The sequence below is a fragment of the Saccopteryx leptura genome, chromosome 10 (genome assembly GCF_036850995.1).
Source record: "Saccopteryx leptura isolate mSacLep1 chromosome 10, mSacLep1_pri_phased_curated, whole genome shotgun sequence".
In the NCBI taxonomy this organism is placed as follows: Eukaryota; Metazoa; Chordata; class Mammalia; order Chiroptera; family Emballonuridae; genus Saccopteryx; species Saccopteryx leptura.
In genome coordinates, this window is record NC_089512.1 from 66606183 (window position 1) to 66620632 (window position 14450).

Sequence of the window (14450 nt, forward strand, 5' to 3'; positions counted from 1 at the left end):
TCTATTTTTCTGCCAATACCATGCTGTTTTGATTGTCGTGGCCCTATAATATAGTTTGAAGTCAGGTATTGTAATGCCCCCAGCTTCATTCTTTTTCTTTAGGATTGCTTTGGCTATTCGGGGTTTTTTATAGTTCCATATAAATCTGATGATTTTTTCTTCCATTTCTTTAAAAAACATCATTGGAATTTTGATGGGAATTGCATTAAATTTGTATATTGCTTTGGGTAATATGGCCATCTTGATTATATTTATTCTTCCTAACCATGAACAAGGTATATTCTTCCAGCTCATTATATCTTTTTCGATTTCCCTTAACATTGGTTTATAATTTTCATTATATAAGTCCTTTACATTCTTTGTTATGTTTATTCCTAAGTATTTTTTTTGTTCTTGTTGCAATCATGAAGGGGATTATTCTTTTGAGTTCGTTCTCAATTGTTTCACTGTTGGCATATAGAAAGGCTATTGAATTCTGTATGTTAATTTTGTATCCTGCGACCTTACTATATTGGCTTATTGTTTCTAGTAGTCTTTTTGTGGATTCTTTGGGGTTTTCAATGTATAGGATCATATCATCTGCAAAAAGTGATACCTTTACTTCTTCTTTTCCGATTTGGATGCCTTTTATTTCTTTGTCTTGTCTGATTGCTCTGGTTAGAACCTCTAGTACCACATTAAATAAGAGTGGAGAGAGTGGACAACCCTGTCTTGTTCCTGATTTAAGGGATGCCATTTAATATGATGTTCGCTGATGGTTTATCATATATGGCCTTTATTATGTTGAGATATTTTCCTTCTATACCCATTTTGTTGAGAGTCTTAAACATAAAATTGTGTTGTATTTTATCAAAAATCTTTTCTGCGTCTATTGATAACATCATGTGGTTTTTGTTCTTTGTTTTGTTGATATGGTGTATTACGTTAACCGTTTTACGTATTGAACCATCCTTGAGATTCTGGGATGAATCCCACTTGATCATGATGTATTATCTTTTTAACATGTTGTTGTATTCGATTTGGTAGTATTTTGTTTAGTATTTTAGCATCTGTATTCATTAGAGATATTGGTCTGTAGTTTTCTTTTTTTGTGCCATCCTTGCCTGGTTTTGGTATGAGGGTTATGTTGGCCTCATAAAATGTGTTTGGAAGTATTGCTTCTTTAATTTTTAGGAAGACTTTCAGTAGAATAGGAACCAAGTCTTCTTTGAATGTTTGATAAAATTCGCTGGTATAGCCGTCAAGGCCTGGACTTTTATTTTTGGGGAGGTTTTTAATGGTTTTTTCTATTTCTTCTCTACTAATAGGTCTGTTTAGGCTTTCTGCTTCTTCTTGACTCAGTCTAGGAAGGTTGTATTGTTCTAGGAATTTATCCATTTCTTCTAGGTTGTTGAATTTAGTGGCATAAAGTTTTTCATAGTATTCTACTATAATTCTTTGTATATCTACGGTGTCCGTGGTGATTTCTCCTCTTTCATTTTGGATTTTGTTTATATGAGTTCTTTCTCTTTTTTTCTTGGTAAGTCTTGCCAAGGGTTTGTCAATTTTGTTGATCTTTTCAAAGAACCAGCTCCTTGTTCTATTAATTTTTTCTATAGTTTTTCTGTTCTCTATTTCATTTATTTTTGCTCTGATTTTTATTATCTCCTTTCTTCGGCTGGTTTTGGGTTGTCTTTGTTCTTCTTTTTCTAGTTCCTTAAGGTGTGAAGTTAAGTGGTTCACTTGGGCTCTCTCTTGTTTGTTCATATATGCCTGAAGTGATATGAACTTCCCTATTATCACTGCTTTTGCTGCATCCCATAGATTCTGCTATGTCGTATTGTCATTTTCATTTGTCTGTATATATCTTTTGATCTCTGCACTTATTTCTTCTTTGACCCATTCATTTTTTAAAAGTATGTTGTTTAGTTTCCACATTTTTGTGGGATTTTTTTCCTCTTTTTTGCAGATGAATTCTAGTTTCAAGGCTTTATGATCAGAAAATATGCTTGGTACAACTTCAATTTTTCTGAATTTGCTGATGTTGTTTTTGTGGCCCAACATATGGTCAATTCTTGAGAATGATCCATGTATACTGGAGAAAAAAGTATACTCAGTCACTTTGGGATGAAATGTCCTGTAGATGTCTATCATATCCAGGTGCTCTAGTGTTTTGTTTAAGGCCACTATATCTTTGTTGATTCTCTGTTTGGATGACTGATCTAGAGCCGTCAGCAGTGTATTGAGGTCTCCAAGTATGATTGTATTTTTGTCAGTTTTTGCTTTAAGGTCAATAAATAGCTGTTTTATATATTTTGGTGCTCCTTGGTTTGGTGCATATATATTAAGAATTGTTATATCTTCTTGATTCAGTGTCCCCTTAGCCATTATGAAATGGCCATTTTTGTCTCTGAGTACTTTTGCTGTCTTGTAGTCAGCATTATCAGATATGAGTATTGCTACACCTGCTTTTTTTTGGATGTTATTTGCTTGGAGTATTGTTTTCCAGCCTTTCACTTTGAATTTGTTTTTATCCTTGTTACTTAGATGAGTTTCCTGTAGGCAGCATACAGTTGGATTTTCTTTTTTAATCCATTCTGCTACTCTGTGCCTTTTTACTGGTGAGTTTAATCCATTTACATTTAGTGTAATTATTGACACTTGTGAGTTCCCTATTGCCATTTTATATATTGCTTTCTGTTAGTTTTGTGTCTTGTTTGATCCTTCTCTTTCGTTTTTCTATCTTTTGTTTTTAATTGATTGTATTCCATACATCTTTCCTCTGTTGCTATCTTTTTTATCTCATGTGCTTCTGTGGTGGTTTTTTCAATGGTGGTTACCTTTAAGTAATGAAAAGTGTTCCTACCCTGTTCATTGTAGCGAACTATTTTGTGAGTACTTTTGCACTCCATCGTCCTTTGCTACTGTTAATCTCCATCCTCTCCCCCCCTTTATTTTTGTTGTTGTCACAGTTTAAATTTGGTTTTATTGTGTTCTTCTTGGAGCTTTTACTTGTGGCTTTGTTTTTTTTGTTGTTCTTTTTATCTGATTGGAGAACCTCCTTTAGTAATTCCTGGAGTGGGGGTTTTCTGATGATAAGTTCCCTCATCTTTTCTGTATCTGTGAATGTTTTTATTTCTCCTTCATATTTGAAGGATAGCTTTGATGGGTACAGTATTCGTGGCTGAAAGTTCCTTTCTTTCAGGACTTTAAATATTGGGGTCCACTCTCTTCTAGCTTGTAGAGTTTCTGCTGAGAAATCTGATGATAATCTAATGGGCCTTTCTTTATATGTTGTATTCTTCTTTTCCCTGGCTGCCTTGAGAATTTTTTCTTTGCCGTTGGTTTGTGCCAATTTCATTATGATATGCCTTGGAGTAGGTTTGTTGGGGTTAAGAAAACTTGAAGTTCTGTTTGCTTCTTGAATTTGAGGCGCTTTAGTTCTTTCCACAGGCTTGGGAAGTTCTCATCTATTATTTGTTTGAGTATGTTCTCCATTCCATTTTCTCTCTCTTCTCCCTCTGATATACCTATTATTCTTATGTTATTCTTTTTGATGGAGTCAGATAATTCCTGTAGGGCTATCTCATTTTTTTTAATTTTTGAGTCTCTTTTTTCTTCTCTCTGTTGTGCCTCAAGTTGCTTGTCTTCTATTTCACTAATCCTCTCTTCTATCTGGCCTGTTCTATTAGCTAAGCTTGTTACCTCATTTTTCAGCTCGTGAATTGAGTTTTTCATCTCTGTTTGATTTGTTTTTATAGTTTCAATTTCCTTGGAAATATATTCTTTGTGTTCATTGAGTTGTTTTCTGAGGTCCCTGAATTGCCTTTCTGTGTTTTCTTGTATATCTCGGAAGATTTTTAGGATTTTTATCTTGAATTCTCTGTCATTTAGCTCCAAGTTTTCCAATATATTAAATTTTTTTCTCCATAGATTTTTCCTCATCTAGCTGTGTTATCTCTCTTTCTTTTGTACCCATGATATTTGATTTTCTCTTCCTTAATGGCATCTCAGGGTGGTTTTGTTGATAGTATTAATGAGATTTAATAAAGAATAAAAAGTTAAAAAAATAAAAAATCAAAAAGAGTTGTTTTTTTAATAAAATTAATAATGAAATAAAGAAAAAGAAAAATTTTAAAAAAAGGAAATTATTCCCCCCTTCTCCCCTTATTCTTGAGAAAATCTTGTGGTGAACTGTGAATTATAACAAATAATGCCTGTAATGGAGGGCCTGAATTGGGGAAAAACAATAAAGGGGCAAAAAAAAAGAAAAAGAAAAAATAAGGGGGTATGGACCCACAAAAAACAAATAAGGAAAAAATTTGGGTCAAGAATAAAATGTTTTTAGGTGTTGGTTGACTAAGAGTTATGATGAGAGGAATAAGAGGGAAACAGGAAAATGAGGGGACAAATTGAAAAATTACTATTGTATTTAGTGGAACAAGAACTAGATAAAATGGAGAGCCAGGGATAGGAGCACTGCTAGTGAGTTAAAAAGGTGAAGTAAAACCCTCCCCAAATGCCACAAACATAAGTTTGAGTCCCAGATAAGATATTGTTTGTTATTGAGGTTTGAATGAGAGGAGATGTAAAGTAGAAAGGAAGAAACTAATATAGATGGAGAAAAGAAAGAGAGAGAGAGAAAAAAGAGGGAACCACTAAAAGAAGAAAAAAATAGAAAAAAGAGGAGAGAGAGAGAGAGAGTTAAAGGTTTTGGAGTGCAACCCTCATAGAGAGAAAGGAAGAGGAAAGAAAAGATAATGGGAGATGTAACACTTATGGGTGCAAGGAGAGGAGAGAATAAAACCGGCAGAGAATTAATTGGCCAAATTGGAGGAGGGAAAAAAAAATATCAAGAATGAAGATAAGAGAAACAAACGAACAAATATAATAAAATGGGATAGGTTATAAAGTCTGCGGATTATTCTTGATTTTGAGAGGTCATCTTCTTGCTTTTTCTTTTCTCTCCCTCTTCCTGGTTGGTGACTCTGTACCCCGGGTTCTGCCCCTTTGGCACGCTCAGGTAGAGGTTTGCTGTTGATAAGTCTCTATGGCGATGTCATGTATTGTGCTTTAGTCTCGTTGGCAGTCGAGGCTCATTAGCATTTATAGGCTCCGCCAGTAGAGAGTCCGTGTACCTGGAGCCTTTTTCCTAGTCTTTCCTTCCTCAATTAGTAGCCTGATAATCCAGCTATGGGGTTGCTGCTGCCTCTGCCTGGATAGTAAGAGGCTCAAAGAGCTAGCAACTCCCCACTCTATTTCCACTCAGCACAGGGCTCTGGGTAAGGCTCAGTCAGTCAGAGCTGCTAGCATAATCAGGCGGGGCTTCCGCCCACTCAAAGACCTCTGGCTCTGCCACTCTGTCCGGTAACACGGGCAGGCGCCCACTTCCGGGGCGCTTGGAGGAAACTCTCGCTCACTATCTGCGCGCACAGACCAGAATATCAGGCCGGCAGTCTCACACTCTGAGTGAGACCCCCAACTGCATGGAAAAGTTCCAGCGTTGGAAGTGGCTCTCGCTCCGTCCCCGTGCGCGGCTTTTGCAAGGCGCTGGGGCGGCCTGAGACTCCGCTTTTGGCCCACACAAAGGCCCCTAACTCTGCCCCTCTGTGGGATAACATGGGCGCGCAATGCTGAGGCACTCGGAGGAATCTCTCACTCACTATCTACGTGCGCAGACCAGGATATCAGGCCAGCCTCTTCTCCCTGTGAGTGAAACCCCCACCAGCACAGAAAAGTTCCGCCGTTGGAATTAGTTCTCGCTCCCTCCCGTTCGTGGCTTTCCCAGTGTGCTGGGGCAGCCTGGAGACTCCACTTTCGGCCCACACAAAGGCCTCTGACTCTGCCTCTCTGTGGGATAACACGGGCGCCCACTCCTGGGGCTTTGGAAGGAATCTCTCGCCCACTATCTGTGCGTGCCAACCAAGGGATCGGGGAAAATGGCTGCCCCACCTGTCTTTCTTTGTCTGGGTTTGGCACGAGTGTTAGCATGTATTGCCCGGGTTGCCACAGGAACAGTTTTTCCTCAGCTTGGATCTCCATGCCACAGCCTGGTTCCGCCATTTGTGCCGCGGCCTGGATCTATTCACCCCCTTTGCCTGCCTCAGTTTCTATATTTTCAGTTCCCAGTTAAAGCCGCCCTGTTTAGGTTAGTGAGGAAGGTGGAGCATTTCTTACTCCCTATTTCCTTCGGGGTTTGACTATATATTTAGCCAATTTTTCGCTCGACCATACCTTTGGGTGTATTGCGAAACATCTGGAGGCTCCAAGGATAGGATTTTCTGTTTCTGGTTGAAGATCTTGTTGAGTTTTGGGGGAGATTTATCGGTATCGCTTCCTACCCCGCCATTACTCTGACATCATCTCGATATTGATTTCTTGACTAATAATAACATTGTTCTTATGTGAAAATACAAGCTACTTTATTAGATATTTGACTTCTCAAACATATTTTTAGAATGTGTTGTGACAAAAGACACACTATTTGTCTATTTTATTCTCTAAGCTCAAAGATATATGGAAGAACTTGGAAATGATGTCTACTCCACAACCTGGGGTCTTAGAAGTTGTAAAATATTAGTCTGGGAAGTCGGGTAGCTATTAAGACTTATATTAATTTGTGAACCTAAGCATGGATACAAAAATAGGTAAATGAAATATGACAGTCAGGCAAACAATATTAATTCAGGATGTTTTTTACAATATGACACATATCTTTAGGTGTTTTGTTTAAATAAAATTTTAGAATTCTTCCAAAATGCAATTCCTCATTTTTTCCTGCTAGTTGTGTACAGAAGACCAAATCACATGAACTGAAAAGAAAACTTTAATCTCTCACAGACTGCCTTTTCTCCAGAATGCTAAATGTGTAGATCATCACTGTCAGCATAGCTTGTACTCTAATATACACCTGCCCCCAGTGGAAATGTAAGTAAGCATTAAAGGAGATTTTAAGGGAAAAATAATTTTTCATCATCAAATTGGTATAGCAAGATATGATAAAGGCTTAGGCAAAAGTGGTTATATTTAAGACTTATCTACTTAAGGAAAGAAACATCAGTTTCAAATTTTATCTGGCTAAAAACTGTATAAAATTTTATGTTCAAAACTGGAGATAAATAACAACGGAATTCAACAAAAATGCTTGACTATAGGCAGTCCTCACTGGCACAGCCTCACGTTAACTGAAACTCAGGCACTGTGTCCTCCCTAAAGCCAAAACTGCCTGTCTCTGAACAGCTCGATATATTGCATAAATACATGTATATGCCAGGGAGCAAATGCCGTAGGCTCCCTACCTGGGTAAGATATGGAACTCTAGAAACTATGTAAGATACCCTTTGCTTTCCCAAATACATTTTTGTTTTTATAAAACATGAAGAAAGGAATGGAATTTAATTTGTACTCAGTTACAGTATTAATAAAAATGCTGTTTTTACCTGAGAATATTATTCTAACGTCTACTTAAATATGACTGGAAAGACACAGACTATCACTAATAACCTTAAGTGAAACTTAAGATGCTCATTCCTGTGAGTGAGCTTTATTTTATACTCTGAATTCAGATAAGTGTATCTATTCTGAAATGCTCTTTAATTTCAAAAGAACTCTACAATCACAAAAAGATGGATTAATTACATTAAAAATGGACATATTAAGGATAAAGTTAAAGAAGTCAAATTTATGCAAATAGGAAATTTATCATTTAATACCCAGTTTAATCTAAATGAAACTTTTTTTTTAGTGTTATCAGGTTTCTAAACATTTTAGGTGTGGGATAAGAGGCAATTTGTCTGGCATCATAGAAATCTGAGAAAATTTTTCTTCTTTTATATTCTGAGAATAATCAACTCCTATTTATAGGCTAATAATAATAAATAACTTTAGGATAGAGTTATTATTATTATTATTTTAGTGAGTAGGTCAACATAAAGAAAATATAGACTATTCATTTCTTCAAACCAGCATTTTCCTTTCCAGTCCTCATTGTCCTTATCTCCTATTGCTAGAAAATAGCAATTACAGAGAATCAGAAGGTTCACTTTTCTGCAGAGCAGTTTCTCAGGCAGAGTCACCAATTAAAAGTACTGCCAGATTTCAAACGATAACATAAAAGTCAAGTAATTTTTTTTTCATTTTTATAAATCAAAAGGAAAAAACATAACTATCTAATATAAGCTGTACATTTGTTAAAGTTCTCTACCTATAAGTCACTTATTTGGAAAACTGCAGCTGTACCTACTCCCACCAGACACGCAGGGTAGTGGTGTGAGCACAGACTGGCTCAGCTCACGTCCCTGGTCACCATCACTAGCTGTATGTAAGCTTGGGCATAGTACTTAACCACTCCATGCCTCAGTTTTTTCATCAGTAAATGGGATAATAAGAATCAATATCTACCCCAGACCATTAAGAAGGTTAAATGAATTAAGAACGAAAAACATTCAGATGAACAAATAAATGCTCAATATATGTTGCAAAATAATAATAAAATATCACCACAGAAATCTGAGTGATGACAAAATTATTGTGGGTGGATAAACTTCTAAGTTGATCTAAATTTTTGGAATCTTCTTATTTATTTCCTATCTTATTTCTAACCCTCCTTCTCCAAAATAGTCCTATTTGGAACACGACAGGCAGGGCCACAGTTATCCTGCTCAAAATGTTCTAAGTCATCATTTCTCTGTCACAGCAGGAGAGTGTGAGGGAAGAGGCAGGGCATAGCACCCATCAGAATCTGAAGGCCTGTGTCAGTGGGCAGACAAGATCATTGAAAGGGTTTGATGGCAGTTTTAATTCAGAAACCAGTCCTCACACACTGACCCAACTCCCCTCTCTCCATACCCAAAGAAGCAATTAGTTCCTTAGAAAGCAGTTTACTAGTGGTCAAAGAAGATGAAACTGTTTAAAGGCAAGTCCAGAACTGGAAGTCTTCTAGAAAACAATTAAAATAAGACTTGCAGAATTATTTAAGCACAATAATTAATAACCATCTCATTTGAATATGCAAATCTGGACTTTCCTATGAACACATCATATGTGAAGATTTCTTTTTATTTGCAATAATAACAGTTGAAATAATGGCTGCAATTTATTACATAGCAGCATTTTTGATACATTCTCTACATGGATTATGGCATTTAATTCATATAGCTCTATATGGCAGTATTTCTTAAACCTTTTGGCATAAAGACTAACTTACTCATCAAGTGGCTAGGGTCCAGATTTCAAATCAGATTCTATTGACTTTAGAGTTCCTGCTTGTAAAGCTTGTTCTAAAATCACTAATTTTTATCAATTGGTGGCTTGGTCTAATTCTCCTTGTTGTAGAAATGACCACGACATTCTTCTAACTTTACTCAGATATGAGATAACTAAACTTTCTTTAGGAGAGGTACCTCCACCTGAGGAATCTCCTGGGCACATCACTGCCCTGCCTGAAATTGAAATGAGAGAACTGGGTTTATTGTTACTCTAATTGTATTCTTCAGATGTCAACCATGTCTTTGGACATAAAAGAAAATGAACTTTTGAAATAATTTCCAAGGACTTCCGATCTTTTTTACTTGCTAAAACTTTCATGTACTAAGATTCAAAATGTATGTCAAATTCTCAAATCAGATGTAAAAGCTATTGAAAGACTTGAAGAGCTTTCAAGATCAAGTTGAGAGGCTAGATATAGTTGAAGGAAAAATGATACGTATTCAATTTTAATGTTAGAATTCAACTTATTTAAACTTAGTTGAGGTGGTAGTCACAAGGTTTGTGTGTGGAAAACAGAGGAAAATACTGAATCCATTTACTAGTGAGAACAAACAGACTAGATGGAAAATTTAACAGAGGCATCTTTCTCCTGGTTTTCTTTCTTGTTATTATTTTTCAAGCAACAGCTCTGTTCTGCCAAGTCATCATACTGCACTGAATTTAGAACTCTTATGGGCACACACTTTCAACAGAACAATTCCCTTACCTTAATATTAGTAATTTCAGGCAGCTTTTCTGAATGTCAGTGGAAATTTAGGGTGCCTGGATAATATACTGATTTCCAAAAGTAGAAACGTGGTTTTAATATAACTGCTTGCAAATATTACTGTTATCCTCTCTTGGGCTATATTTATTTTTGAAAAAAATGAAAATGGTAGGTTTATTTTAGCAAGAGCAAGTATAGAGATCTTCAATTTAAAAGATGTTGATGAATCTTGTGTAATTGCTTCAGCATTGAATTTAACACTGAATTTTCCTTGTGAACTTAAATACTCAGATGAGTAGAGTATGACTCAGTGAACAATTTTAGAGATTAACCATATTGTCCCCATTTATCTAGAAAGAAATAGGGAATTTGTGGTTGGTGTACAAAGGGATGTTGTGTGGACACATTGCCTCAAAAGGAACATGCTTAGAAGAATGTAGGTAGGAGGGCATTTGTGGACAAGGTAGAAGTTAGGAACTAAGTGGAGCAAAAACCATTGAGTGATATTTCTCTGAGCATATAGCAGAGCCCAGACACTCGATACCAATCACAAAACTGGGGCTTCAGAAGGTCACTGCAGGGAGAGTACAAGTTCAGTAATAATCGTTTTCCTTTTCATATATATAGATTATCTACAGTAATCTCTCATTGTAGGTAAGGCCCCTAATTCAAATCCCCTAGATAGTTAAGGATGGGGAGCAAAGTTTCTTTTGAGACTGCACATCTTGGTTGGTATTAGCTCAAAACAATCCTTATACCACAGAGCCACACTGGGCTGGCCTATTCTAAACTCCTAACATCTCAATGGTAGGAACAAGAAAAAAATTGATGTAAAAAATCAATTGTGGCCCTGGCCGGTTGGCTCAGCTGTAGAGCATCTAGCTGGCATGTGGAAGTCTTGGGCTTGATCCCCAATCAGGGCACACAGGAGAAGCCACAGTTTGTTTCTCCATTCTGCCCATCCGCTTCTCTCTCTCTCCCCTCCTTCTCTTTCTCTTTGTCTCTTCCCTCCCACAGCCAAGGCTCAAATGGTTCGTGCAAGTTGGCCCCAGGTACTGAGGATGACTCCATGGCCTTGCCTGAGAGTTAAAGTAGCTCAGTTGCAGAATGACAGAGCAATGCCCCAATGCCCCAAATGGGCAGAGCATCGCCCTTGCCAGGTACATGTGGCAGTCTGTCTATCTCCCCACCTCCCACTTAATAAAAAAAAAAAGGAAAGAATCGATTGCAATTAAGACTACAGACTATGGATCTGGTACCTAAACTCCAAACATTGCTCTACGCTGTCTGTGTATTCTGCAGCACACCGTGGAAATTGTCAGTGCCCACTTTCCTTATCTGTAAAATTGGGAAAATAACAATTCCAACCTCATAGGGCATTGTAAAATGTGTAATGTGCTTAGAATGTTGCCAGAAACAAAAACAATAAAAGCTAGCAATAATAATATAAATAATAGTAAATAAAAAGAACTGCCCAGAACCAGCTCTATGTTACATTGGTTCTATAAAGAACAATGTAAGTGGGCTCTGGCGAGGTAGCTCAATGGGTAAAGCATCATCCTGGCATGCCGAGGTAATGTGCCTTGCAGTCAGGGCACCTACTAGAAGCAATCAATGAGTATAAAACTTCTGTTCAGCTAGTCTTCAGATGATTTTCCAGGTTGATTGTTCCATAATTTAATTGTAATTTTGATGTGGTCATGGCAAGGCAAGCATAGTCTTTACTTACTTTGCCTTCCTGCCTATACTAGGAGTAGAAAGAAACTGCTTAAATAAAACAAATTATATTTACCATGGACCAATGCAAGTATTAGCTAAAAACCATTTATTGGGCAAATGAGTTTGTAAAATTTATATTTTTTGAGTTTGCTCACTTTTACTGTTAAAAATGGCACTGGCCTGACCAGGCAGTGGCACAGTGGATAGAGCATCAGACTGGGATGCGGAAGACCCAGGTTTGAGACCCCGAGGTTGCCAGCTTAAGCGAGGGCTCATCTGGTTTGAGCAAAAGCTCACCAGCTTGAGCCCAAGGTCGCTGGCAAGAGTAAGGGGTTACTCGGTCTGCTGAAGGCCTGCGGTCAAGGCACGTATGAGAAGGCAATCAATGAACAATTAAGGTGTAGCAATGCACAACGAAAAACTAATGATTGATGCTTCTCATCTCTCTGTTCCTGTCTGTCTGTCCCTGTCTATTCCTTTCTCTGACTCTCTCTCTGTCTTCATAAAAAAATTAAAAAAAAAAAATGGCACTGGGCAGCCACTTGTATGCTTGCCCTCAGAGCAGGGTAATTGATTGCAAATTGTGGAATGCATTCCTGCTTGGGAGGAGCCATTATTTTTCTAATGTTTGCCAGAGGAGGGGTCTTTGTGGGCCCAGTTAGTTTTGCAGAGAGAGTAGAGAATGCAGAGTGCTGAAGAAGAAGCCAATTTTGCAGAGAGAGAGAAGATGTGCAGATGGGGAATCAGAACTGAGTGGCTTTGGGAGCCCTACTAAGGCTTGTGGGGGCCTTTGATTCTAGGAGAAACCAGTGAAGATTCTCCTGGTTGTGGAACGGGAGAATATGTCAGGGTTTTGGGAGCTCTGAATGAGAGGAAAGCGATCTTCCCTGTGTATTTGCTCATCCACAAGTGCGAGACTTTAATAAAGGAATGGCCCACCATTTTTTGGCTCCACTGTTTCTTTATTGTCTATCCAAATTCAATGAGAACCTGCGTATGAATGGCCACAATGGCTGTGACTACTGGCCATACACCATTTCAACTTCTAGTTTTATTGTGCCATTTCATTTTTTTTAAGTTTTACATTGATTTTTTTAAAGAGAGAGAGGAGGGAGAGATAGAGAGCTATCAAAAAATTGTATCACTTAGTTGTTGTATTTATTTGTGCACTCGCTGATTATTTCTCATTCATGCCCTGACCTGGGATTGAACCTACAACCTCGGCGGACTCTACGTACGCACTGAACCACCTGGCCAGAGCTATTATGCCATTTCTAACCCATCCCACTCTATTTTCCCTCTCCTTCTCCCTTTCCTGAGCAAACATTTATGTGTGTGTCTGTTATATTTCAGGCACTGTGTTGAGTCACAATGGAAAAGAATTAAAAATATATAATCCAAAAAGAAACATAAAAAGGTAGCAGCAAATAAAAATAATATGGAAAAAGTGACAGATTGAGGGAGAAAATGAAAAAAAAGATACTGACCAAGTTAAACTCAATTTCTCTATTCTAAATTGGAGGCAAATTGAAATTTAGCTAAAAGCATATTACAAGTTCACATTTCTACAGATAGGGTCACTGGTTGTTTAACAATTAAATGATCTCTATGATAACATTCTCTGATTTAAAGAAAAGCAAAATAAAAAACTGTAACAGCATATCACCGAAGAAAAGAATATACACTGGTATATCATTTCAATAGTACCTGCACTTCTCTGGGGTTTTATGAAGTTTGCATTTAATTATAGTACCCTGAAGTGACTGCAGGCGCTGCAGGGAGAGCTGACAAATGTTCAGTTAACAAATCATTACCCAGTGTTTGTAAGACTTCTACCTGAACCCAAACAGAACACAGAACTCTCTTGGAAGAATAAAGCTATCAACTGTAAAACAAACCTTGGGAAAGGCAGCTAGGATCAACAGGAAGGGGAAATAAGGTAATTTATTCAAATTGTATATTTGAATAGCAAGAATATTTTTTTCTAAAAGTAACATAAATTTAGAATCTTTACAAAACACCAAAGATAAAATGAACGATATTTATATGCTTTCTTTTAAGAACATGTTGTGTTTTTGTTATTTAAGTTGAAGGAAAGTAAAAATAAAAATGAAAAAGAATATTAAAAACCACTTGCCTAAGAAATGACCATGGTACACTCTCTAACTATTCTGTAAAGTATACTGCAGTGTTATTTATTTTTGTTTTTGAAAAAAGTAAGGCAAAGTTTTACCACAATCCTCTCCTTGTGATTTCTTAACATTTACCATTTTTAAGACTTTTAATCTTAATCTAACTGCTAAGGCCACAAATAGGCAGAGGAGATAGGGCAAGGCTGAGCCACATGCAGAACAGAAAAAAAAAGGTCAAAGCAGCAGAATTAACTATTATTTTTCAAAGACTACGCAAAGCATTGAAATTCTGATACCTCATTCTTGTGACAAAAATTGTAATGAGAACAGGAAATGGCACTCCATGAATCCATTGTCTTGACAATGATTTAATGAGGATGGAAATGCTGAGCGCATAACTAATTCACATTATGATCCTAAAGTTGTCATCCAGTGGTTCTGCTCAGATGCCACAAAATGAAGGATGTGGGACATCAGCTGGGTGAGTACAAGAGAGAGCATGACGATAGTGACATTGTGTAGCCTGAAAGTAATAGCACAGTGTGTTAGTGATGGAGGGGTGTGGGCGGGAGGGCAGAGGGGGGACAAAGCACGGAGTTTGCCTGTTGAATGACAAAATAGGAATACGTTTAAAGGTGGCACTGGTG